Source organism: Labeo rohita, chromosome 23, assembly GCF_022985175.1.
Source record: "Labeo rohita strain BAU-BD-2019 chromosome 23, IGBB_LRoh.1.0, whole genome shotgun sequence".
Classification (NCBI taxonomy): Eukaryota; Metazoa; Chordata; class Actinopteri; order Cypriniformes; family Cyprinidae; genus Labeo; species Labeo rohita.
The window spans coordinates 24,080,853-24,107,150 of record NC_066891.1 but is presented as its reverse complement, the minus strand read 5'-3'; the positions used below and the strand labels follow the sequence as shown (position 1 = coordinate 24,107,150).

General features: G+C 35.1%; 1 protein-coding gene across 5 annotated transcripts in view; it reads right to left on the bottom strand.

Annotated features, from left to right (window-relative positions):
- Window positions 1–26,298, bottom strand: part of sulf2b (sulfatase 2b) — a 187,144-nt gene that overhangs the window by 145,766 nt on the left and 15,080 nt on the right. For 4 of the 5 annotated variants that reach the window (XM_051096099.1, XM_051096105.1, XM_051096106.1 and 1 more), the window contains one exon: window positions 12,348–12,397. The exons of the other annotated variant lie outside the window; for it this stretch is intronic. The gene's annotated coding sequence lies outside the window, so the exon portion shown is untranslated. The remainder of the gene's footprint in view (window positions 1–12,347; window positions 12,398–26,298) is intronic. 5 annotated transcript variants of the gene reach the window in all.

The window sequence follows — 26,298 nt, the reverse complement described above, 5'->3', positions numbered from 1 at the left end:
CAGAGTCCAGAATGACCCTCCTCTCCCCACCCTCTCTCAAACAAAAACAAAAACATCTCACAAAAACTGTCAAGAAATTCCCAATAATATTTCATTCTGAAACTAAAAGATGCATAATAAACTGCACAGTAAATTTTCAGTACACTACAATAAAAAATAAAAAAAATAAATAATAATAATAAATGTTTCTAATTACAAAAATTACACCATTTTTAAACATTTTTAATTTATTTATTTTTTGATTTTTTAATATAATAATTTTAATGAAACACTTTCCACAATGTGACACATTGTGTTTCTAAAAATAGCCCTCATTGTTATAATCTAAAGTATTATTAATTATATCCTTTTTTTTGATTTCGGGGTGAATATGGGCTGGACATGTTCTTCAAGAGATCCACTCTACTTCACATTTCTTTTTGAGCTAGTAATAGGGAATGTTGCTGTTGGAGCGATCTAAGCGACAGGGGAAATAAGTCTGGTTGAGACCCCTGGGGTGGCTGCTATTCCTGGTGGACACAATGAAAAAGAGCTCTATCTTTCTCCCTCTCTCCCTCTCCTCCACACTCTTGCTGATATAATGGCCTTAACTACTGCCAAAAATACTATGCTCACTATCACACCCTAAAGAGGGGCTCTCTCTCTCTTACACACACACAGACACACAGACACACACACCTGCAGCCAAGGCTCAGAGGATTCAAGTGGATTGTTTACAAAGACCCAGTTGCTGCAGGGTTGTGCAAAGTCTACATACTCAAAAATAAATCACCCAGACACTTAGAAGAAGAGACAGACAGACAGAAAGAAGTGCTTCTTCGTAGTGCCTCCTGAAAAGTTACAGAAATACTTAACCAACAGAAATACTTATCTTACACCTGGTTCCAGAATAAACATTTGCTGATAGTTTACTCACCCCCATGTCATCTAAGATGTTTGTCCAGTATTTTTCTCCGCATAGTTGACTTCAATGGGGATCAGTGGGTTGAAGCTCCAAACTGCAGTTTCAATGCAGCTTCAAAGGACTCCAGCTGAGGAATAAGGGTCTTATCTAGCGATCTGTTTATTTCTTTAAAAAATTACATTTGTATACTTTTTTGCAACAAATGCTAACCTTGCACTAGCTTGACTTCACGCATTACATAGTCTTTTTAATAAGGTGAGGCGTGACATAGGCAGAAGTACCGACCCAGTGTTTACAAAGTGATCGTGCAAAGAAAGTCAAACGCCCTTTACAAAAAATCACAAGTCACAGAAACACATCACAGAGATAGTGTAAGATGAGCATTTGTGGTTAAAACATAAACTGTTGCTGAAAAAGACTGATCGTTATGCTGTTAAAGACCCTTATTCCTTGGCTGGGATTGTGTGGAGCCCTTTGAAGCTGCATTGAAACTGCAGTTTGGACCTTCAGCCTGTTGATTCCCATTGAAGTCCACTATATGGAGAAAAATCCGGGAATGTTTTTCGACTGAAGAAAGAAAGACATGAACATGTTGGATGACATAGGGGTAAAGGAATTAATAGGAAATTTTTATTCTGGTAGTGAATTAATCCTTTAATGAATATTCATATTTATTTTAATTAAAATGTAATACATTTTTCCATTTTTTCTTACACTCCGAACAATAAAATTACCAAAATAAAATAATAAAAAAATACGATGCTCTATATACATTTCTGCAAACAAAAACAAAAACATACCTATATGTATGAATCTCTGCAGTTTCCAGTTGAAATGAACACTAGAGTCAGTAAAACTCAAACAGTTTTTATTCCTTTTTACACTAAGTATGATTTACAAGTACAGTTTTGATTAATAAAGCTCAATTTTCACACAATTATTTGCAGAACATTATGTTATGACTTCAAAATAATTTTAACATCCTGCGAGATGTGAACACTGATACTTTTGAACATTGCTGTCACATAAATAGCTTTTGAGTTTTATGAGTTTTCTAATTCAGTAGGTATGCTCAGTAGCTCACACGATACGGCGTTGAACTTGAGAGGTGAACAGAGGTAAGAGGTGTCCGGTTCAACAAACCCTGTGAAACTGTGGTTCAACAAAACAGCTCAAATCAGCTAAGGAAATTAAAGTAGCACAGCAGCATCAACAAATGTATTGTTATGTTACTTTTGCATTTGTTAGGTTTAGGGTTAGGTTTGTTGTAGGAGATATTTCCAACAGGACAGAGTTTTAACCTTTAGCGACACTCCCTGGACATTTGAATTATGAACAGCCACAATACGTACCTCAAGCAGCATAATAAAAACCCAGCAATGCGTGCCTGTACCACTGTAATAAAAAAGTGACACGATCACAAATTGAAGGTGTGTTTTAGTGCCACTCTCTGGACATTTCACTTTAAAACTGCTGTAAAACATGCAGTAAGGTATGTATTTACGGTGTTGCAGAAATGTATTGAGAGGCAGGTATTTTCATGAGCCGGGTTGTTTTATGTTTTTTTGAGGAAAATATTTCAGCATTTTTTCTCCATATAATGGACTGATATGGTGCCCCGATTTTGAGCTTTCAAAATGCAGTTTAAATGCAACTTCACACGATCCAAAATGTGGTTGTGAACAATGCCAGCCGAGAAAGAAGGGTCTTATCTAGCATAATGATTGGTTATTTTAATAAAAATAATACAATTTATATACTTTTTAATGCCAAACGCTCATCTTGTCTTACTCTGCCTGGACTGTTTTTTTTTTCCGGTTTATGACAGTTAGGGAATGTTGAAAAACTCCCATCTCATGTTCTCCCTCAACTTTAAAATCGTCCTTTATTGCTGTTTTAGCTTTTTTGTTAAGGGTGTTTGATCTTCTTTGCATGTTCACTTTGCAAAGACTGGGTTGGTACCTTTGCAGTGATGTAGGATGATTTTGAAATGATTTTTGAAGTTGAGGGAGAAAATACGATTGGAGTTTTTCGACATACCCTAACTGTCTTGAATCAGAATACACAGAGTTCATGGAGAGCAAGACAAGACGAGCGTTTGAGAATAAAAAGAATTTAAATTGTAGTTTTTTATTGAAAATAACGTTTCACTAGATAAGACCCCTCTTTTTCGGCGGTTTACAACCGCATTTGGGATCGTTTGAAGCCGCATTTAAACTGCATTTTGGCAGTTCAAACTAGGGGCACCATAGCAGTCCATTATATGGAGAAAAATGCTGAAATGTTTTCCTCAAAAAAGCATAATTTCTTTACGACTGAAGAAAGAAAGACATGAACATCTAGGATGACAAGGGACTGAGTACATTATATGTGAATCTTTGTTTTGGAAGTGGACTTCTCCTTTAAGTAAGGAATAATTGGCGACTGGCCATTGAATTCTTCGAAAATAATGCACAGCCGATGGTGATGCGTTACACCTCAGGTGTGCGTTATTTTAGAAGAATCCAACGGACCGAAGTCAATTATTCCGCTTTTACTACAATTACCACACCTCAAGACATCCATCAGATGACATATTTCAAGGCTTTCATCCGGTTTCTATCCTTAAAACGCTGTTGTGAGTAGGATTAATTTCTTACGCAGCTCATCCGAGGCGTTCTCCATTGCTAATTCCAAAACGTCATTTTAGACCTAGTAACAACTTAAGCCACTGATAGCAGACTAATGTAGTTAATAATTAAGTTATTTGACAGACAGACAAGCAGACAGATGGAAAGAGAGAGAGAGACAGAGAGAGAGAGAGATTAAGCTCATGAATTACCTCTCTGAGTCTGTGCATCTCAAAAGTGTTTGGCAGCAGCGTCTCTACTAACAGTGAAACTTTAAGTTCACTTTCTTCAGGAACAGCGCCGTTGTTAACTCGCTTGTGAGAAATGTCAGGTAGTTTTTAAATTGTTAATCGTCAGAGCAGCGCTAACAACATTAACGCGTATGCTAATATGTGTGTGCTGGCCTGTAAGGGAGAGAGAGTGGGAGAAATAGAGTATGTGCTTTCCGGACATAATAAAACGTAATTTTATAGCAAAACCATGAAAATAATCTGTCGTTTTTATCCCGTTGTTTACTGTATATATTATTTGGCCAGTGTTGTTGTGGGTTTTGGTTAATTTGCTGTTTTAGGCTGTAAAGACCTGTGAAATAACTGAAATCATGTGGCAAAGCGATGCAGACATGTAATGCGGTCAAGAGCTGCCTGGAACTACGTTCGCCATGCCTTCAGAACATTTGTGACCCTGGACCACAAAACCAATCATAAGGGTCAATTTTTTCAAATTGGGATTTATACATCATCTGAAAGCTGAATAACTAAGCTTTCCATCGATGTATGGTTTGCTATGATAGACCAATATTTGTCTGAGATACAACTATTCTAAAATCTGGAATTTGAGGGTGCAAAAAAATCTAAATATTGAGAAAATCACCTTTAAAGTTGTCAAATGAAGCTCTTAGCAATGCATATTACTAACCAAAAATTAAGTTTTGATGATGATCTTTACTTAATATCCTAATGATTTTTGCCATAAAACAAAAATCAATAATTTTGACCTGAAGGATCCTTAGATCCTTCCATGCAAATTATTGTGTTGTGTTTAAATTTTATGTTTGTTTTTAATTTCATTTATAATCATTTATTTACATAATTATTCATAATCATTAGTCATTCACATAATTCATATTTAATTATTTATTTGATTATTTAAGTATTTATCATTTATTCATTTATTCATATATAGTATTCATTTAGATGTTTTTATATTTTATATTTCTTATTATTTTCCTTGCTTATGCATTTTCATTATTGTTCAGTTCCATGATTGTGGGGTTTCATGAATTGTTTGGTCTAAGAAATAGATAACGGGGATGTTTATGGAAATTCAAGGTTTATGGGATGTTGAATCCGTTTGATATATCATTGTTCTTTCAGCTGTACTCCCCAGACGAAGTCTGAACATTGAGACATACGCAACTAAAACTGTTCAATAAATTCTGTTATACCTTTTTTTTACCATTATCACTTCGTCTCCTGCTTCTGCTCTTTTCTGGCTTCCATCGGTCAACTTCATAACTGACAGAAACCTGCTGTTAGTGGGGTTGGGGTAACTACAGCTTGCTGACTAGTTGTCCTGTTACCGAAAGACTGATATTTTCTGACTGGATCTGGTGTCCGGGGCTGGATCCTAATTGTCTGGCGTGGGGACCTGATCTAACAGACCCATACAATGTTTTTATGGCTATCGCTACAAATAAACGCCAGCGACTTAAGACTGGTTTTGTGGTCCAGGGTCACATTTGTCAGCCAATCAGATTCAAGCGTTCAATGCCCCGTAGAAAACTGTTATTTTAAATTGCAATCATATTTTCTGTATTTTTGATCAAATAAATGGAGCTTTGATTAGCAGACTTCTTTCAAAAACATTAAAAAACGTACTGATCCCAAACTTTTCAATGGCAGTGTATACGTATACACACATCAACACACACACACACACACACACATATTTGCTTGGTTTAGGCATATAAAGCTTTATAATAAAAACAGCACAAATCTGTAGTATGTCCTCATTTAGCTAGGTGTGTGTGAGATGCACGACAGGCTGTCCAGTTGTGAACTAAGCGATCCACTCAATCCCCCAGCAGCCCCTCCACCTCTGGTCACGGGCCGTGGCGTTGCTGTGGAGACAGGCCATGTATATGATGGATGATTGGTTTCCTCCCATGTTGCCCCTGCACGATGCTGTTACTATGATAAATGGTACCCTAGGTAACAAATCTCTACACGTCCTCATGGCAGCGGACCACGGAAAAATACAAACAGCACTGCGGGACGGGTCACGGCCCCTCCTCTCATCTCACACACTCAAACATACAGGAAACCACACGCACACACACCAATAAATAACTGCACTTGCTGAAACCAATCTAAATAAAGAAGCCCAACGCTTTGTCCGCGTACACAAAATAGAGCCGTTTTCAGAAATTAATAACCAACCACAAACTGAAAGCTTTTGTCGCTTTATTAAAACACACATTTAAAGTTCTGCTAAAAACACGCACGCTATTCATCCCACATCCTCCCACATCTCGCCTCAAACTACACTTTTGCTGACACACACTCAAAGGAGTGCTATTTCTAATGAAGTTTTCTCCCAAAATAACCTTTAGAAATAGAATGATGGATTAGCGCTGGCTCTCTACTGGGATTTTCAAGATTACAAGTGCATTATTTTTTCAGCGTGTTAGATTGGGTACCGCTGTTCACAGAACATGTGCCCAATTAAGAAAGAAGAATGACCTTATTTGAAACCAGCAGTCCATCCGCCAGTCATTGTGGCGTGGAGTTTGACTGACAGCTCTAACTCACACCTACAGACACTTTACCAGCTTTAAAGAGGCCCAGCACATCTGATGTGGGGGTGGACGGCAGACGAACAACAAGAAGTGTCCTTGTAACTCTTTTTTTTTTTTTTTACAAAACAGAAGGATGTTCCTTTGACACCAAAGGAAAACAAGTACAGTGACTCATGTCTCTGAAAGAGTTAGTGGAAAAGTGGAAAGATGTTTATAATGTAGCAGAAATGGAAGTCATTTGCAGTTTTAAGAGGGAAAGTGTTTGTACAGGTAGCTTAAAAACAGCTATAAATGGCCCTTTCAGACCAGTTTGGCTTCTCATGGCCCGTCTTAAAACTTTATTTGAACTATTTATTTTTATTTGTAAAATAAAGTATAATGAAAAAATAAAATTAGTGTCGAGTGAAACTCAAATTTCATCTAGTCAAAATGTTAAAAATAAAAAAAGGAAATAAAACTAGTCGAGAGAGAAACTCACTTTTATTGAAACTATATTAAAAATGAAAAAAATATATATATATATTCTAGACAGAAACCCACTCATGTCCATATCCACTCATATTTAAAAATAAAATAAAACTAAATAAAGAAACCATCTTACTGTACAGCCAAGAAATTTTAAATCAATCAATCAATCAATCAATCAAGTCCAGAAGACAGACCCACATGAAGGATCCTGTCAATCTGCTACTGTCAAAAATAAAATAAAATAAAATAAAATATATATAAAATAAAATAAAACTAGAATTGGGAGAAGCCTAATTATATTCAGTCAAACTATTTTTTTAAAACAAAACAAAACAAAACAAATGAAATTAACTAAAATAAAATAAAATAAAATAAAATAAAATAAAATAAAATAAAATAAAATAAAATAAAATAAAATAAAATAAAATAAAATAAAATAAAACTAGTAATGGGAGAAGCCCAATTATATTCAGTCAAACTATTTTTTAAACAAAACAAATGATATGAAATGAAATGAAATAAAATAAAGGGAAATAAAATTAAATAAAATTAAATAATAAAATTAAATAAAATAATAGTAGTAATGGAAGAAACCCACTTATATTCAGTCAAAATCTTTTTTAAAAAATAAACAAATAAATAAAACAATAAAATTAATAAAATAAAACCAGTACATGAGAGAAACCTCAATTATATTGTCAAACTATTTTTTAAAACAAAACAAAACAAAACAAATAAAGAAAATAAAGAAAAGGAAAGAAAAGAAAAGAAAAGAAAAGAAAAGAAAAGAGCTAGTAATGGAAGAAACCTAATTAGAAGGGTTGCTCCACATTAGTCACATTTTTAGCCACCAATCACCTACACCATGATTTTTTTTTTTTTAAAAAGCAACAAAAACACACACACAATACGTGTGGGCAATACGTGCATAGAGAAAGTAATTTCCACCAATTGAACAGGCTGTGCAGAAAGAGGGCTCAGTGAATGTTAACTCGTCAGGCCATAAATATATATAAATATATTATTGGGAATTAAATTCATAACTTCTTATCACACGTCTCTGTGGGTCAGAAGGTTCAGATGCATCTTCCCTTTTCACCAAAACTGCTTAGTGTAACAGAAAATGGGATTATAGCACATGTAAACTTGATATGAAGTCAGTAAGCCAGCCGCCACTCACCACAGAAGTGGCACTGAAAAATGTACAGTAACCTCACAGAGACGGACGAAACAAAGTGAAACAAAACAGAGTGAGGGCCAGATTGAACCTGATGTTCCATTAGCACAGCCTGCTGGGAAATCAGAATGCCTGCTTTCTAGAGCATATCTCATCCCTAGAGACCGTGTGTGTGTGTGCCTCTGTGTGTGTGTGAAGGAGAAAGTGAGACTTGGGAGACAAAACAGACCGTGTCTCTTTCTCACCCATTCCCTCTATACTCCACTCCTCTAACCCCTGATGTCTTTTTCTACTCCTCCTTATATTCGGAGACACACACACACACACACACATATGCTGTACTGTTCCAGGCTGGCCTCTTCTGACTGCAACCGTGGGACAGCTGGAAAGATTGAAACCATATGCACATTGTGCGAGCGCTAGTGTGGGTGCGTATGAGCCAGAGAGAGGAGATCTTTATCAGAGGAATCTTTGTGGAATATGTTCTCATCTTTTTGCCGGGTGGGTGTGGGAGAGAGAGAGTGTGGGAGGAATAAACAGAATCGATCCAAGCGTTCACAGAAAGCCTAGGATTGAATCTTGGGTGAAAGTTCACTGACCTCTAGGTCATGCAGAAAGAAGTTTAAAACTAGCGTGTAAGCATTCTGCGTGCGACTGGTACTGTTCAGATAGCAGCACACTAACAGTTTAAAGTTTGGACACACTTGCAAGAATGTAAGGCTTAATTCACTCATATCTGACATTCGCAAGTTGTTTTTTCCTGTAAGGAAGTAATGGCAGAATTAAAGGGATAGTTCTCCCAAAATGTAAAATCCTGTCATGAATTACTCACTCTCCTGTCGTTCCAAAACTGTGGGATCTTTGTTGATCTTCAGAACACAAATGATATATTTTTGATGAAATCTGGGAGCTTTCAATGACATGGGCTATTTTACTGATGTCCTTACTACTGTTCTGGGCCTTAAATGTGTCAGTTGTGTTGCTGTCTATGCAGGGTCAGAAAGTTGTTGGATTTCATCCAAAATATCCTAATTCGTGTTCTGAAGATGAAGGTCTACGGGTTTGGAAGGTCATGAGGGTGAGTAATTCATGACAGAATTTTCATTTTTGGTTGAACTATCCCTTTAAATTGTCATTTTATTTTAGCAAATTTCGTATGAAGGGACAGTAGTCAAAATAAGTGGGCAATAGCTATTACTTATATACCAAACAATGTGAAATAAAATTAGAAAAAGAAAATTCTAAATCTGTATGACTTTCTTGCGTGTAACACAACAGGTGATATTTAGCAGAATATCCAAGCTGCTCTTTTCCATTTAACAACAGTGAATGCTGACAACAGTTGAACTGGATACTCTTGTGTTACACCTTTGAAAAAAAAAGTCTTATGCTTAAATACTTCATATTAGTTTTGTACACTATTACAATCAGGTGTACAGTATGTTTATTCATATGTTTTTCGTTGTCTTCCATCAGATTTTGAAACAATGAGTAGATGCCAGTTGTTCAGATTTCAGCTAATGGATTGGTTCAAATCTTAAAAATGTTCAAAAGGTTGTTCAGAAGAAATAAAAAAAGAAATCTGAAATCGAATTAGATCACAAAATCAAATCTTGGTTTTGAAACTGATAAAATTGTTGTTTAAATCTTTTCAGTAAGTCTGGGATACCTTTGTTACAAAAACTCAGGATTATACTGGTCCCAGCAGAAGGGTGGATTTCAGGAACAAAAATGTACACTAAAGCCAAAAGTTTTTGAACAGTAAGATTTTAAATGTTTTTAAAGAAGTCTCTTCTGATCACTAAGCCTGCATTTATATGATCCAAAGTATGGCAAAACCTCAAATCAGCTATTAAAATGATTTCTGAAGGATCATGTGACACTGAAGACTGGAGTAATGATGCTGATAATGTAGCTTTGATCACAGGAATAGATTACATTTTAAAATACATTCAGATAGAAAGCAGTTATTTTAAATAGTAAAAATATTTCAAATTTTTACTGTTTTGCCATACTTTGGATCAAATAAATGCAGAGCTGGTGAGCATAAGAGACTTATTTAAAAAAAAAAAAAAGCATAAAAAAATCTTACTGTTCAAAACACATATCTTTTGACTGGTAGTGTAAAACTGGTCCAAAAATACAACATTCGTAATATTTAATATATCCCAAATCCCCAAACAGCTGTCAATATCAAACAAAAATATTATATTTATTTAAAAGAGTTTTATTTTTTAAATCACTGTTTGTAAACTGCATTGGCACAGTCATCGGAAATGAACCACTATGATGTAGTTATTTGTGTAAATTGACACACAGTCATGGCCAAAAATATCAGCACCTTTGCAATTCTGTCAGAAAATGCAACCCCTCTCTCAGAAAATTGTTGCAGTTGCAAATTTTTTGGTACTCACATGTTTATTTTCTTTTCTTTTTATTTATTTTATTTATTTATTTATTTTTTTTTGCATTGGAACAACACAAAAAACAGAGAAGAAGAGTCAAATCTGATACAATTCCACACAGAACCCAAAAAATGCATTGGACAAAATTATTGGTACCCTTAACTTAATATTTGGTAGCACCCCCTTTGGAAAAATAACTGAAATCACTTGCTTTTTGTGCTTTTTGAAGTGTGTTTCGGGTCATTGTCCTGTTGGAAGACCCATGACCTCTGCCCCAAAATTCTTTGGTAATCATCAGATTTCATGATACAGTTCACACAGTCAAGGCATCCAGTGCCAGAAGCAGAAAGGCAACCCCAAAACATCTTTAAACCTCCACCATGTTCTTTTCTTTGAAGGCCTCATTTCTTTTTCTGTAAACAGTGCCATGATATTCTTTACCAAAAAGCTCTACTTGTTTCATTTGTCCTCAGAAGGTTTGTGGTTTTGTCACATACGTTTTGGCAAACTCCAGTCTTGCTTTTTTATGCCTTTGTGTCAGCAGTGGTGTCCTCCGGGGTCTCCTACCATAGCGTCCCGTTTTGACGAACAGTGCGAGCTGACACTGTGTTACCCTGTGTCTGCAGATCGGCTTGAATTTGTTTGGAGTTCTGTGTGAAATTTTATCAAATTTGACTTTTCTTCTTTTTTTTTTTTTTGTCTTGTTGCAGTGCAAAAAAAAACAAGCATGTGAATACCAAAACATTTGTAATTGGAATAATTTTCTGAGATAAGTGTTGCATCTTCTTTCAGAATTGCAAGGGTGCCGATATTTTTGGCCATGACTGTACATATTTTTTTCCATCTCATTTTTTTCCATCACCATGTCCAGGGACTCCATAGAGCACCAGTAAGCCAGATTTGGTTATCTGAAAAAGTGTATATATGGATCATTGTGATCCAGTCCAATTTTGTTTTGAAAAACCAGCAGAAAAGGATAGCAAAACATGGGATTTCCAAATCCAGATCTTCCAGATCATTTTGATCCAGATTAAGCTTTCTGAACAACTGGCTCTAGGTGTGTCCAAACTTTGACTGGTATTGTATGTGTTTGTGTGTGTCTGTATGAATGCAAGATCATTTGTCAGAACATTGTGTGTGTGTGTGTGTGTGTCTATGAGGCAGAAGTAATGAAGCATTTGTGTGTGGTCAGTGAGGGGCGATCTACTATGCAAAAAGGTCATCCAGTGTGTGTGTTCATGTGTGTGTGTTTCTGTAGCACCCCACAGAGCTCTGACCCAATGTCCTACTTCCACCCCTTTTATTTTATCCATATACTGTATTTATTCAGTCATTTCTGTTCTTCCCTTTGCTTCAACGATTCCTATCTGCTATGTAGAAAAAATTATCACACACTCTCCTTTACTCAAAAACACAAAATTTCATTGTTTTTGCACAGTTTTTTGCCGTTTCAAACCTGTAAGACCTTCGTTTATCTTCAGAACACAAATGAAGATGTTTTTGATGAATCTGAGAGCTTTCTGACCCTGTGCAGACAGCAGCCTAGAAAGGTAGTAATGACATTGTTGAAATAGTCCATGTGACATTGGTGGTTCAACCGTAATGTTATGAAGCTACGAGAATACAGGGTCAGAAAGCTCTCAGATTTCTTAAAAAATATATTTATTTGTGTTCTGAAGATGAACAAAGGTCTTACAGGTTTGGAACAACATGAGGGTGAGTAATTAATGACAGGGTGAACTGTCCCTTATAGCAGCACCACAGTATCATACTGACACCATGTTTCCACCACAGCACTTTTTAATAGCACACAGTCATCTTCAACAATACGCTTTTGTTTCTGTTTGGTATAAAGAATGATCAACATGTCCAATAGAGCTGGCAGGGCCCAAAACATGAGGGCAGCTTTTTTAAATAAGACAATTTCTCATCATGACAACTTGGCCATGCGCCTGTGTCATTTGTCCAACATCCTGTCACTCACCTGCCGGTGCAGAATACAAGCTCACGGCTCTTCTAGCTGACTTCTTTGTTCTGCAAAACAAGCAAATGGAGAAAAGTCACATCTACTACACAAAACCCAACTTTTTTGTGTCAGGCTCTCAATATCTCTCATTTTTCAGAGTGTCTTTCTTTTCAGCCTCTTGCTCAAATTACAGCAATTGATTTTTCTGTGAGCTTAAAACGTATTTGCTCCTAAAGACATTGTCAAAAAAAAAAAAAAAAGCTATGGGCCACATTTAATTCCTAGTCAAAAGACTTTTATGCGCGCCTCTCTCTCCCTTTTTTCAGTCCCGCATTCTCTCTCATGCCTTCCCCTGCTTTTGCACTTCTTTCTTTGTGTCTGAAGTGAAGTCTGACCAGAATACTGATGTCATGGATTTGTGCAGTGCATTTGGACACGCAGAATGACTTTCTGGCCTCTTTTTTTCCCACCGCACTGCCAGCTCCTACTGCGCTCGGAGGCCGCTGAGAGAAAGCAGGCCCAATTACCAGAGCAGGGGGGCTTAGTGAGCACCACACCACAAAAACACACACAAACACACACACGCACGCAAAACAGAGCGCGACAAGTTTATTCAGACGAAGCGGCCAGAAACTACACTCGGCAATCAGGATGAAAGCTTAAAGAGACCTCGGCGAGGAAGGTTAGGTTGTTTAGCGTGATGGCTAATGACAGTGTGGGAACGGCTATAGGAATGCATGAGGAGAAAGAGGGAGGGAGGAGATATCCGATCGAATGGAATCAGCGCTCCATCAATCACTCTGATTAAGATGTCGAGCTGTCAATCATGAGGATTAAGCTGAGGGGGCTCATGCATATTCATGCATGACATCTTTAGGGTGGGATGTGAATATGTTAAGCTGTATTACAGAAGGGCTGAGAGTGAAAGAGGAGGAGAGGTAATTAGTGGCCCACCATTCACCCCGGACAAAAGCAGGGTTGAAATGGTGCGCTATTCAGCCTCAAGAAGCTAGTTGTTGAGATGTAGACGTGTTCGTGCGCTATTCTGAAATTTGGTAAACAAAATGTATGCGAGTTGAAATGCAGGGTCAAAGGGTGAAAAAGTACTGTGGTGTCAGAGCTGTGGTGTAGGGGTTGGCGAGTTGTGGTGATGGTGTGGATTGAACGTGGTCAAGCATGGCATGCAGTGAATTCTAAGCACATTACCACTCTCTGTTCTCACATAATTTCCTTGGTAGTTTTTAACGACCAAGAGGGGTGGGTTTCAGGGTGTTGCTATCTTGTAGCTCAAGTGTTTTGAGTGGTTGCGAGGGGTTTTCAAAGTGCTTTGATCCCAAGGAGTCCCAAATATAGTGATCTCCTTGCAAGGGCCCCATTTACGAAATATAAAAGCAGCTAAATATTTGCAAGCAAAAATAGCTATTTAAACTGTGTAACTGTAATATTCTAATCAACATGTTATTTAAAAAGTAGTAATTTTATACTGTTATATGCATTTATTGAAGCCAAAGCACATTGTTACAATATTATCTAGTAAATTAATGAATGAATGAAATAATAGTAATGTTATCAAAATTGGCAGAGGTATAAATAAATAAATTAATAAATGGCAGTTTTCCACAGCTGTATTTTTTTTTTTTTTTTACAAATTTAAATTATTTATGTATATATATATATATATATATATATATATAGTATTGAAGCCAGAGCATTAAAATTTCATCTGGAATTTTTTTTTTATAAATATATTAATGTTATCAAATTTTGCTCACTTTCACTTTGATAGCTGTAAAAATAAATAAATAAATAAATAAATAAATAAATAAATAAAAAAAATACAATTTAAAAAAATATGCTGTTATATACTGTACTGAAGCCAAAGAACATTGTTAAAATATTTTCTAGAAAACAAGTAAGTAAATATAGTAATGTTATCAAAACAAATAAACAAATAAATAAATAAATGGCAGTTTTGTTAACATGTTCACCTTGATAGCTGTAAATAAATAAATAAATAAATAAATAATAAATAAATACTGAAACCAAAGCACATCATCAAAATATTATCTGGAAAATTGTTAAATAAATATATTAAATATTATCACTGTTGGTAGATCTGTTAAACATACAAGTAAACATGTTTAATAAGTTTGATATTTTGAAAAAAGTTTTTTGCAATATAAAATATTGCCTTTTATGTTGTCAAATACTTGACTGAAACCAAAGAACATTATAAATAAATAAATAAATAAATGGCAGATATGTTAACATGTTCAATGTTATCTGGAAAAATAAATAAATATAGTACTGTTATCAAAATTGGTAGATGTGTTAAACACAACACGTTGACGGCTATAAAAACACATTTTGTAAAATATTTTTTTTATTTTTTCTCAGGTCTCCTAATGAGACTTACATTCTGAAGTACAAAGGCAGTCTTTTCATGTATAAACACTCATTTATACTGTTTGGAAACAAGTTTGTGTAATATAAACAATTGCCTTTTATGTTGCCAAATACTTGATTAAAATCAAATAATGTTAAAAAATCTTTCTTTCCGGTTATCCATGGACTCTCTTGCAGTCCCAGACCACAGTATGAAAACTAGACATTCTAGTCCTGGCTCGGCTCCTTCCTTCAGAGTTGATGTACTTTTCTGCCACTTTATAATTTCATTTGATCAAGACCATTTGCCTAGAAAAGTAATAGCAACAAGCTGCACAATTTGAAGTTGTATAATTTTTTGCCAAAATATAATACTTCAGAAATACCTTCAACTCAAAGAACGAGCAAAACTAATCACAAGATGTGTCTTATTAAAGCATATAAAGTTAGAAAGTAAAACTTTTTCATATGAAAGAGCACTATTGTTAAAAGCTGTGCAACTGTCGACAGTTAAAGTGACATGTTAAGGTGACATTGACAGGAGGCACACGCTCAGCCATCATTCAGCATCCTTCCCTTCAGCCATGAGCCTACACTGACCTCTCTCCTCTTCATCTTTACACATCTCCATCTCTGTCACTCCATCACCCTCTCCTCTAATCCGCCACTTATTCTCTCTTCCCACTTATGTTTTCTGCCATCCGTAATCCTCCTTTTCTGGTTCTTTCTTCTGTCATATTACTTCAGCTCTTCTCCTCCTCTGCTCCCTCTCCTCTCTCACTCTGTAATTGTCAGCGTGTTGAAAAGAGCCCCACGCTGAGAGAAAGTTAGCCACCGTAGATTAAATTAAACCCCATCAAGTAGAAAGCAGACACCAAACACCCAATGCAATATTAAAAGGCTGCACACGAGCGAGCGCGTGTGTGCGTGTGAGTCACTCTCTTCAGTCATTCTTCAGCTTTCTTCTCTGACTAATGTAAATCAATGATGTAAAATGGCTGCTTCCCTCACTACAGCTTCAGTGACAGCAAACAGGCCCAACCACAGACCTGCTGTCGCCAAGGTGATGGATAGGTGAGAGAAAACTGATACAGAGGCGGCTTTCATCTCCCTCTCTGTCTGTCTGTCACCCTTTTCCATGCGTCATGATTTCTCTCCTCTTTCTTGATCTCCCGTTCTATTTTTGTGACCTACGTCTCTATTGGTGTATTTGAGGAAAATCACACCTAGCAGAAATGTGATATAACAACCTGAGGAGGATCTCTTCCACTGTAACGACAGAATTTAGTACATGTAAAATGCACAAACATGGTGAACTTTGCTCTATTATCTGCTAAAAGCAAAAACAAACAAAAAACAAAACATAAAAGCAAAGCAAAAAACTAAACAACGAAAAGCTAAGCAAAAACAAATAAAAAGCAAAACAAGACAATAAGCAAAGCAAAAAACAAAGCAATACAAAACAAAAAACAAGTAAAGCAAAACACATTAATGCAAACCAACATAAAAGCAAAACAAAAGAAGAAAAGCAAAGCAAAACAAAACAACAAAAAGTTAAACAAAACAACAAAATCAAAAAGCAAAGCAAACTAACACAAACACAAGCAAAACAAAACACTTAAAAGCAAGGCAAAAGAAAAACTAAACAAAAGCAAAGAACTAAACAAAAACTGTAAAAAGTACAGAAAAACAAAACAAAAACATGAACAGCAAAACAAAGCAAAAAAAACCAAAAAGCTAAACACAAAGCAAAGCAAAAAACAAACAAAGAAAACAAAGAAAAACAAAACTAAAGCAAAACTAAAAAGCAAAGAAAAAACAAAACAACAAGCAAAGCAAAACAACAAAATGCTAAACAAAACAAAAACAAAAATAAGCAATGCAATAACAAAAAATGCAAAGCAAAACAAAAAACAAAGCAAAACAAAAAGCTAAACAAAACAAAAGCAAAGCTAAAAATAAAAACAAAAAGGAAAGCAAAACAAAAAACTAAGCAATGCAAAAAGCAAAACAACAAAACTAAAAAGCCAAGCAAAACAAAAAAAAGCTAAATAAATCAAAAGCAAAGCAAAAAATAAAAATAATAAAACAAAATGCAAAGCAAAACAAAAAACTAAGCAATGCAAAAAAACAACAAAACTAAAAAGCAAAGCAAAAACAAAACAATCAAAGATAAACAAAACAAAAGCGAAGCTAAAAATAAAAAACAAAAAGTAAAGCAAAACAAAAAACTAAGCAATGCAAAAAACAAAAAAACAACTAAAAAGCAAAGCAAAACAACAAAAAGCTAAACAAAACAAAAGCAAAGCAAAAAAAATATTAAGACAAAAGGCAAAGCAAAACAAAAAATAAGCGACGCAAAAAAACAACAAAACTAAAAAGCAAAACAAAACAAAAGCAAAACAAAAAATAAAAAGCAAAAAGCAAAGCAAAAAAACTTATGCAATGCAAAAAACAAAACAACAAAAATATAAAGCGAAGCAAGAACAAAACAACAAAAAGCAAAGCAAAAATAAAATGACAAAAAGCAAAGCAAACCAACACAAATGAAAGCTAAACAAAACACTTAAGCAAAGAAAAATAAAAACAAAAACAAAAAAAGAAAAGAAAAACAAATCAGAAGGAAAGGAATGAAGGAAAAATGCAACAAAAAACAACAAAAAGAAAAGCAAAAAAATACGAAAAGAAAAACAACACTAAACAAAAAACTAAGCAATGCACAAAACAAGACAAAAACAAAAAGCAAAGAAAAAAAAAACAAGCAAAGCAAAGCAACACAATCCAAAGCAAAACAAAACAAAACAAAACAGGTAACACCAAAGCAAAATAAAAAACAAAACAACAAAAAGAAAAACAAAACAAAAGCAAAGCAAATAACTAAACAGAAAGCAAAGCAAAGATAAAAAAACAAACAAGCAAAGCACAGCACAGCAAAACTCAAAAAATGCATGTACTGCAGCTAACTTTTTCCTGTAAAAAAAGTTAGTTCACGTATTAAGCAAAAACATGAATGTCTTTTTGCTGCTATCTTCTTTATCAGGATTCCTCTCCTCCTATGACCTTCAGTAATCTCTGAGATCGCGGATTGGCCTAGACGCACCACATGATCATTTTCTCTCATTACACAGCCCACCGTTTGACGTGATTTATGCTCTTATTCATATTCCATGTGAAGCGCTTTTAATCACCACGCTGCATGCTGCTGCTTCACATAACTATTGCAAAGATGCAATTAATTCCTGCTGCTACACGGCTTACTCAACAAGCTAGAAATTAATACAACACTTAAAAAAATACTGACTCATTTGTTCGGAGAAGAGAGAAGGAAATGCACACAACAACCTCCTGAGTGACTAACAGTACATCAGCTGCTATTTCTTTTTTCCGAATAGAAGTGGCATGGGTGCTTTAGAAAGCCAGCGTAAAATACGTTTCCTTAAAAGTTGCCTTCATACACAAACATTGCCTGTTTAGTCACTGAGATTTTGGGCACAAGGTAGTTGAGAGGAGAGAGGAAATGATAGGAGGAAGAGAGGGATCAGTACATGATATGAGCTGGAATTGAGCTTGCGTCTCTTTTGGTTTTCGTGTCTGGAGCACTAACCACAGGGCCACTGCTCCAGCCTATATTATATTTATCAAAAAAGATACAGAGTAAAATGTCTGATATGCTGTCTCTCTGTCTGGACAGTAGACCTGTCTGGCCTCTGGGGTCTGCTGTGATGCGTCTATGCTCCCAGATTCAGATTAATAATTTAGATAGTTGCTGAGCCTGGTAAGACAAGCTGATGACCGCTGGTCCGTGAGGCGATTTAAAAAAGCAATGGCGAACCACACCAGAGCCCCCTGCCTGTATTCAGACTGGGCAAAGCTATAAAAAACATAAGTGTGTTCTTGAGAGCACATGCAGTGGCAGACTAGCCAAGCTGTAATAACTCATTACACATTTCAGTGAGACAGGTATGTATTTTAAAACGTAATATATTCCTTTGATGCAAAGCTGAATTTTCAGCATCATTCAGTATTCAGTGTCACATGATCCTTCAAAAAATCATTCTAAAATGCTGATTTGCTGCTTAAGAAACACTTAAAATAACAGTATTTATTTGAAGCAGAAGCATTTAATAACATTATACATGTCTGTACAGTCTCTTATATAGGCCTATATTGCGAAAGTATTCATACCCCCTCATTTTTTCACATTTTGTTATGTTGCTCCCGTATAGTAAACGTTATCAGACTAGAGAATCTTGTTTCTCACAGTCTGAGGGTCTTTTAGGTGCTTTTTTGCAAATTTCAAGTGGGTTTTCACGTGTCTTTAACCGAGGAGAGGATTGAGTCTGGCCACGCCACCAAAAAGCCCAGATCGGTGTTGCGGTGATGTTTGTCTTTCTGTAAGTTCCTCCCATACGCATATATGATTACGGAGCTCAACTAGAGTGACCATCAGCTTCTTGGTCACCAGTCTAACCAAGTCTCTTCTCCATGAATTGCTCAGTTTGGTCAGTTGTAGGAAGAGTTCTGGTTGTTCCAGATTTCTTCCATTCAGGATAATCCAGGCTACATGCTTCTGTGAAGCTTCAATGCAACTTTTTTTTTTTTTTCTTAACTCTTCCCCAGATCTGTGGCTTGACACAATCCTTTCTCTGAGCTCTACAGGCAGATATTTTGACCTCAGGGCAAAATTTCTGAGAGGTGTATGCCTTTCCAAATCATACCCATTCAACTGAATTTGCCACAGAGCTAAATTTCAAGTGTCCCAGAAAAGGGTATGAATACTTTTGCAATATAATAATTTTTCACTTGTAATAAATTTGCAAGATTGTTGCAAAACTGCTTTGTCATTATGGTGTATGGTATGGAAGCCCGTTTCTGCCACTGAATACTAAATTAAAAAAAGTAACTACGGCTTTTTATCTTACAATTCTGACATTTTTTTCTCAGCACTGTGATATTCGCAATTGCGTGTTATATGCAAGTCAGAATTGAGACATATAAAGTCATTTTTTTTGTCAGAATTGCATAATATAAACTCATATATGGTCTCAGAATTGGAAGTTTATATCTGACAATTCTGATTTAACTTGCAATTGCGTGCTATAAAGGTTGAGTTGCGAGATATAAACTTGCAGTTGTGAGTTGTAAAGTCAGGATTAAGAGATATAAAGTCACAATTCTGCAATTTTTTCCTCAGAACTGAGTCATATAAACTCATTTGTGAGAAATAAAGCCAGAATTGCAAGATAAAAATTTGCAGTTCCAATTTTTTTCTCACATTTACAAGTTTATATTGCAATTCTGAAATATAAGATATAAACTTGCAATTGCAAGTAATACAATCCAATTTTGAAGGAAAAAAGACTGATGTGTTCTCAGAATTATTACTATTAGTTATAGTTCTTTATTAATTAGTTCATGTCTCACAATTTTGACTTCACTCGCGATTGCGTGTCATAAAGTCAAAATTGCGAGTTTATATCTGACAATTCTGATTTAACTTACAATTGCGCGCTATAAAGTTTGAGTTGCAAGATTTAAACTTGCAGTTGTGAGTTATAAAGTTTTTATCTTTTTTTTTTCTCACATTTGTGAGTTTGTATTGCAATTCTGAATTTTTTTTTCTCACAACTGTAAGATATAAACTTGCAATTGCGAGTAATACAATCCAATTTTGAGGGAAAAAAGACTGATATGTTCTCAACATCATGAGTTTATATCTCACAATTCTGACTTCACTCGCAATTGTGTGTTATAAAGTCAGAATTGAGAGATCTAAACTTGCAATTCTGAGAAAAAAAAAAAAAGTCAGAATTGCGAGCTTATGTCTCATAATTCTGGGAGTTTGTATCAGGCAATTCTGAAAAAAAAGTCACAATTGTGAAAGAAAAGTCACAATTACCTTTTTTTTTTTTTTAATTCAGTTGCAGAACTGGGCTTCCAAAGTATGTAGTGTAGATTGAGTGGGAAAAGTAAGTTGAAGCAGTTTAACATAAGGCAGCAAAATAACACACTGTGTAAAAAACGAAAAAAATGAAGCGGTTTGAATACTTTTGACACTTTCGACAAAACTAGCGCATCAGAAAAAAAAGTGGTTCTCGGAACTAACTTCCCTTTTCTGTGGTCAAAAGTGACTACTTCCCTTCTAGATAATATCCAAAAAGCAGTGTGTCAAATGAGTAATGTCCAAATGTCCAAGTGGTTCTGATGGGTACTTCACAATCCCACAAGGCCACAGGAGAGGAGTCATCAAATTCATATATGGTCACATGACAATGCACTGCTATAACCACAGGTGTAATTCATCACATTAACCATGTGCATAACCCATATCTGACGACCAGAAAGTCTCAGTACTTTTTATCTTCATTTGAAACATTTTTTTTTTTACCCCATTTGCTTATCTTTTTACCAACTTGCCAGCTGGTTTAATATTTTCTAATGCAGTGATATTCAATCACAGTACTTAAATACTGATCTTTCGAAGAATAGAAACTGGCATGATTTAGGTTTAGTAAGTCTTGGTTTTAACAAACACTTTGCCGCCCTTCCCCCGTAAGTCCTGAAATCAATTCAAGGAGAGCTGCAACCTTCAGGCAGCCTAGTTTTAATTCCATCTGTTATCCCTTCACTGTTTCTATTTCTCATCCGCTCTTCATCCCTTTCTCTGAGTCAATTGATTCCAGAGTCCTTTCAGGCACCCAATTAAACCCCGCTAGACTAGTCCAGTAGAGCTGGTTTAATGAATGCCAGCATAGGCCACACTATGATTATCTCTCTTTTCCTCTCGCCGTCTCTGTTTCTCCTTTCCATCCTGCGTAAACTTTAACGAATCACACTCGAGTCTAAATTGAAATTCATTGATCAATCCATCTTGTAGTTGCGAACCAACATAAAAGCAGAAAAGAGAAAGAGTAAGTGAGTGAAAGATAGAGTGTGTGAGGGAGAGAGAGATTGGAAATTAGTTTGGCAAAATCCAATCTCAGGGACATGTAACACAACTGCCAGATCTTATTTAAAAAACAGCAACGCTCCTATCAGCACCTACTCTGGAACCAGATGAGAAAGGGGGAAAACAGATGAGGAAAGAGGGGATAAACAGCAGAGAAATCCCATAAGAGCAATCATCCTACTGACCTTCAAGCGCCCGACCACACACACACACACGAACCAGGCTATCAGTCACATCTAAGGGGAAAAACGATGGCGAACCGATTAGCATAAAGCTATAGAAAAGCTACAACAGAGAGTGAGCGTGCTGACGCCGTTCAATGCAAACACAATATAGAGGCTTGTACAATTTTCTCCTGATCTATAAGGTTGATCTACAAACAAACAAGCACAAGGGCAGTAAAGGTCCTGTCGGATGTTATCAGAGGCCTGACATCTTCATGAAGCCACACGCACGTACACACACTGCAGATTTAATTTAACAAACTGATGCAATCTTTTTGACAAACATGATTTATGTTACTCATTTATGGAGGATAAACTTAACAAACACTGCTCAGAATAGCAAACATTTACATGTTTCGATTCTCAAAGCCTTAAGATCAACATATCAGCAATTTGTGGTGTTTGCTAGGGTACTATTATTATTGCTTATAATTAGGGTAGACATTCAAACTAAATATTGAAGTATGGTGCGTAACTCATTTCACACTGTTCATGCTGCAGACATGGATCGCACCTCAGATCGTCAGACTTTGTGAGGAAAGGTGTGCTATTAGATTTCTAAGCGACTGAACTTGTAATTTTCACCTCACTTCTCAGATTTCTTTCCCTAAAGGGAGTGCTTTAAAACAACTTCCCAGTTTCTACTGCTAATACCTATAAACATTCTTTACTTAGGGTTTTTTTTTCATGTAAATCAAGATGTACATACTGCATATACCCAAATTTCTATTGATGTAATCAAGATGTAAATCAGGGTTATAATACTTCAAATAAAACTAAAACCTTATTAAAAACATATGTATATATGTATGTATACACACACACACACACACACACACACACACATTTTTCATTTCATGTAAAATAACTAAAACTGAAACAAAAATAATTTTATCTAAAAAATTTTAGCTAAAAAAATTCAACCAAAATTAAATTAAAAAAGACAAAAACAAAAATTTCTAACATTCTTATTTTATGTAAAATAAACTAAAATCAAGATTAATTAAAACTAAACAGACATTTAATCTAAAAAAAAGTAAAATTTAAAAGTTAAAATTAAATTAAAATTAAATTAATTAAAAATTACATTAATTAAAAAGCATTTGACATATATTTCTCATTTCATGTAAAATAACTAAAACTACAACAAAAATCAAGATAAAACAAAACTACACTGATATTTAATCTAAAACATAAAATCAAAAATTAAATTAAATAAAAAAATAGTAAAAATAAATTTCTAACAAATACTGTATTTCTCAGTTCATGTAAAATAACTAACACTAAAACAAAAAAACAAGATTTATTAAAACTACACAGACACTTAATCTAAAAATCAATTTAATTAAAATTTAAATTAAATTAAGTTAAAAATGACAAAACAAGATTTTTTTCTGAAATATTTCTCATTTCATGTAAAATAACTAAAACTAAAACAAAAATCAAGATTATTCAAAACTACAAAGACATGTAATCTAAAAAAAAAATAAATCAAAATAAATTAAAATTAAATGAAAAATTACAAAAGCACAACAAAATTTCTGACATATTTATCATTAAATGTAAAATAACAAAAAAAAAAATCAAGATTCATTAAAATTACAGACATTTAATCTAAAAAAATTTAAATTAAATTAAATTAAAAATGACAAAAACACAAAATTTCTGTCATATATTTCTTATTTCATGTAAAATAACTAAAACTAAAACAAAAATCAACATTCATTAAAACTACATAGACATTTAGTCTAAAACATTAAATCAAAATGAAATTTAAATTAAATTTAAAAAGAAAAAACGCAACAAGATTTGTGAAACTTAACTAAAATATATTTAAATAATAATAATAATTTAACAATAAAAAATAATTGCATTCAAGTCCATTCTATCATGTTTGTTCTCAAATAGCAATCAACACCACATCTTACGTTTACCATATATGATGTACTCTATGTGCATATATCAAGTCACATATTGTTTATATAGAATCCTAAATTTAATCTTTTCATCATACAAAGAGATTGTGAATTAAACCGCACAACCATGTGGATTGTTTTTACAGTCTTCATGAACTTTGTGAAGCATCAAAGCATCTGTGCAATGGACATTTAGTGGAGTGACAGAAATATCTCAAGTTTCTCAATAATATCTTTAACTGTTACAAAAATGAAAGAAAGGCTTATTGGTTTGGAACAACATGAGAGTGAATAAATGATTACAGCATTTTCATTTTAAATGAACTTTCTTTTAACAGCATAGCCCTAGCAAACACCCAGAAGTCCTTTGCAAATGCGTCTAAACACGCCACATCTTTACCATTTGCACAGTAACCGCATAACAGGCCTCCACAACACCATCATACCATCACGAAGGCACGTTTTGTATGAACAAGCTCTACAGAAAATGTGAAAATCTAATAAATTCAGCTGTTATTACAAGGCGCGCTAACAGTTTCCTTGCTCACAGTAGCATCCGCGATGCGCCCCACGGCGAGAGTCTTGAGTGACGTCTGCGCGGGAAAAGAAAGATCACTGCGCTTTTTGTAACTTTTTCCTCAAGCGCTTGTTTTATTTGATGATGTTAACAAGGCGAGAGGTGAAACCGGATATGTTTTCCTCCGAGCCATTTTTATTGGAGTGTCAAGTCACCCTCGCAGCTCCTCAAGGACTCCTTGAGAGCGCTGCTGCGGCGTCAAGGTAACAGTCAGTCTTAGCAGGAAAGCACTACTGTAATTACCCAAATCACACTGCGTGTGCTTACGCCGCTAATCCCTGTCAGTCAAACACAGTCATTAAGCTTCCCTTTTTACCCCAGCTCATTCATTTTGTTTCTTTTATTACGAGCTCGCTTTCATCTCCCGCTCTCGCGTTTTATCTGCTTTCCACAGTCTTTAGCGTGCGAGAATTAAACCTGCTGCCTTTTCATTGTACGCCGAGTTATAAACAACAAGAGCACCAATAAACCCGCTAAACGCTAACAGAAGTTGTCTGAGTTTGAAATTGATTTGGCTGCAGAGAATGGGTTGGAAAATTGGTTCACGGCAAGTTCGCGTACGCGATAGCATCTCTCGGGAAGACTCTCGTCGACGACGATCATTAACAAGTAGAATAGCAACTTGACAGACACACCATCACTCGATTTAGATTTGTCCCCAGGCTCTGCTTCTCCAGTCGTTGTCACACGTAAACAAGCACGCGCCGCTAAACACGTGTACACACAATCCTTCTTTTAAACGCGATTACGGAAGTCACTTACCGCTCCGGCATATCAGATATCGCTAATATTTGACAGCTGCATCAGTTTATGTTTACAAGTCCCAGCAGAGGATAAAATATCTCCATCGCTCACTCTCTCTCTGCTTCACATTAATTTTCAATTCTCTTTCTTCCTATAAAGGCCACTTTAGTTTCCAGAGTAACCGTGATGGAATTTATTGCGAAGTTCTGCCTTTAAACATTCAGTATGTCCTTTGGTTCACCTGCCTTTGGCAGGAGACCACAAGTTTTAGGCCTACATACTGTCAAATAGGCCTTCGCTGGGAATTATACAACAGACTTCACACTTCTTATTTAATTTTGCAGTCTATGAGTCAAATGTACCATTCAGTTAAATATTTAGTTCTGCTGGATGAGAGTCTGGCACTCATTACGATTTTATTTTTTATTTATTTATTTTTTTGTGCCCAAGTGGGAATAGATGATTAACAGTGCTTAAGTCCAGTTGTATAATCTTGAAATAATGGTCCTTCCATGAAATGGTCCATTCAGTGCAATGTTTACAAAGACAAATAAGGGAGAACTGCTTCTTGTGAAAGAAAAATCACAAATTAGCTTCAATGTAGTTTTTAATATCTAATTTTGCATTAGATAGAAAAGAGAATCAATGAATAGAAAATTGAGAAAAACAGACTTTTCTCCTAACAAAAAAGTTCCGGAAAGAACTCAGTGGTCTCAATAGATCTGCTAAAATCTGCAAGTCAGTTTTATGAGAGTTCATAAGATTTTTATGAGCTTGTGATTTTGTATGAACTGATAAATTCATACAGTCTGACTCGTAGAAAAATGTACAACTTGAAGGTAAATCCTCACCGTGAAACCTTGATTTCTTGGTGAGGATTGCTTGATGAAAAATAACAGTTAAAACAAAATGACATTTTAAAAATGTAATTTACTCCTGTGATGCAAAGCTATATTTTCAGCATCATTACATCAAAAATCATTTAGTAAGCATTTCTATACTTTATATTAGATGGCATTAACTACTATGTATTTACATTTAAATTAATCAATTGATAAAAATGCACTTATTGTGTACATACATGTTTTAATACTGTACTTACATTGATAAAATACCTGCATGTAATTACATATGTAATTAATTTCTGTTGACCCATCCCTTACAACTTAACCCA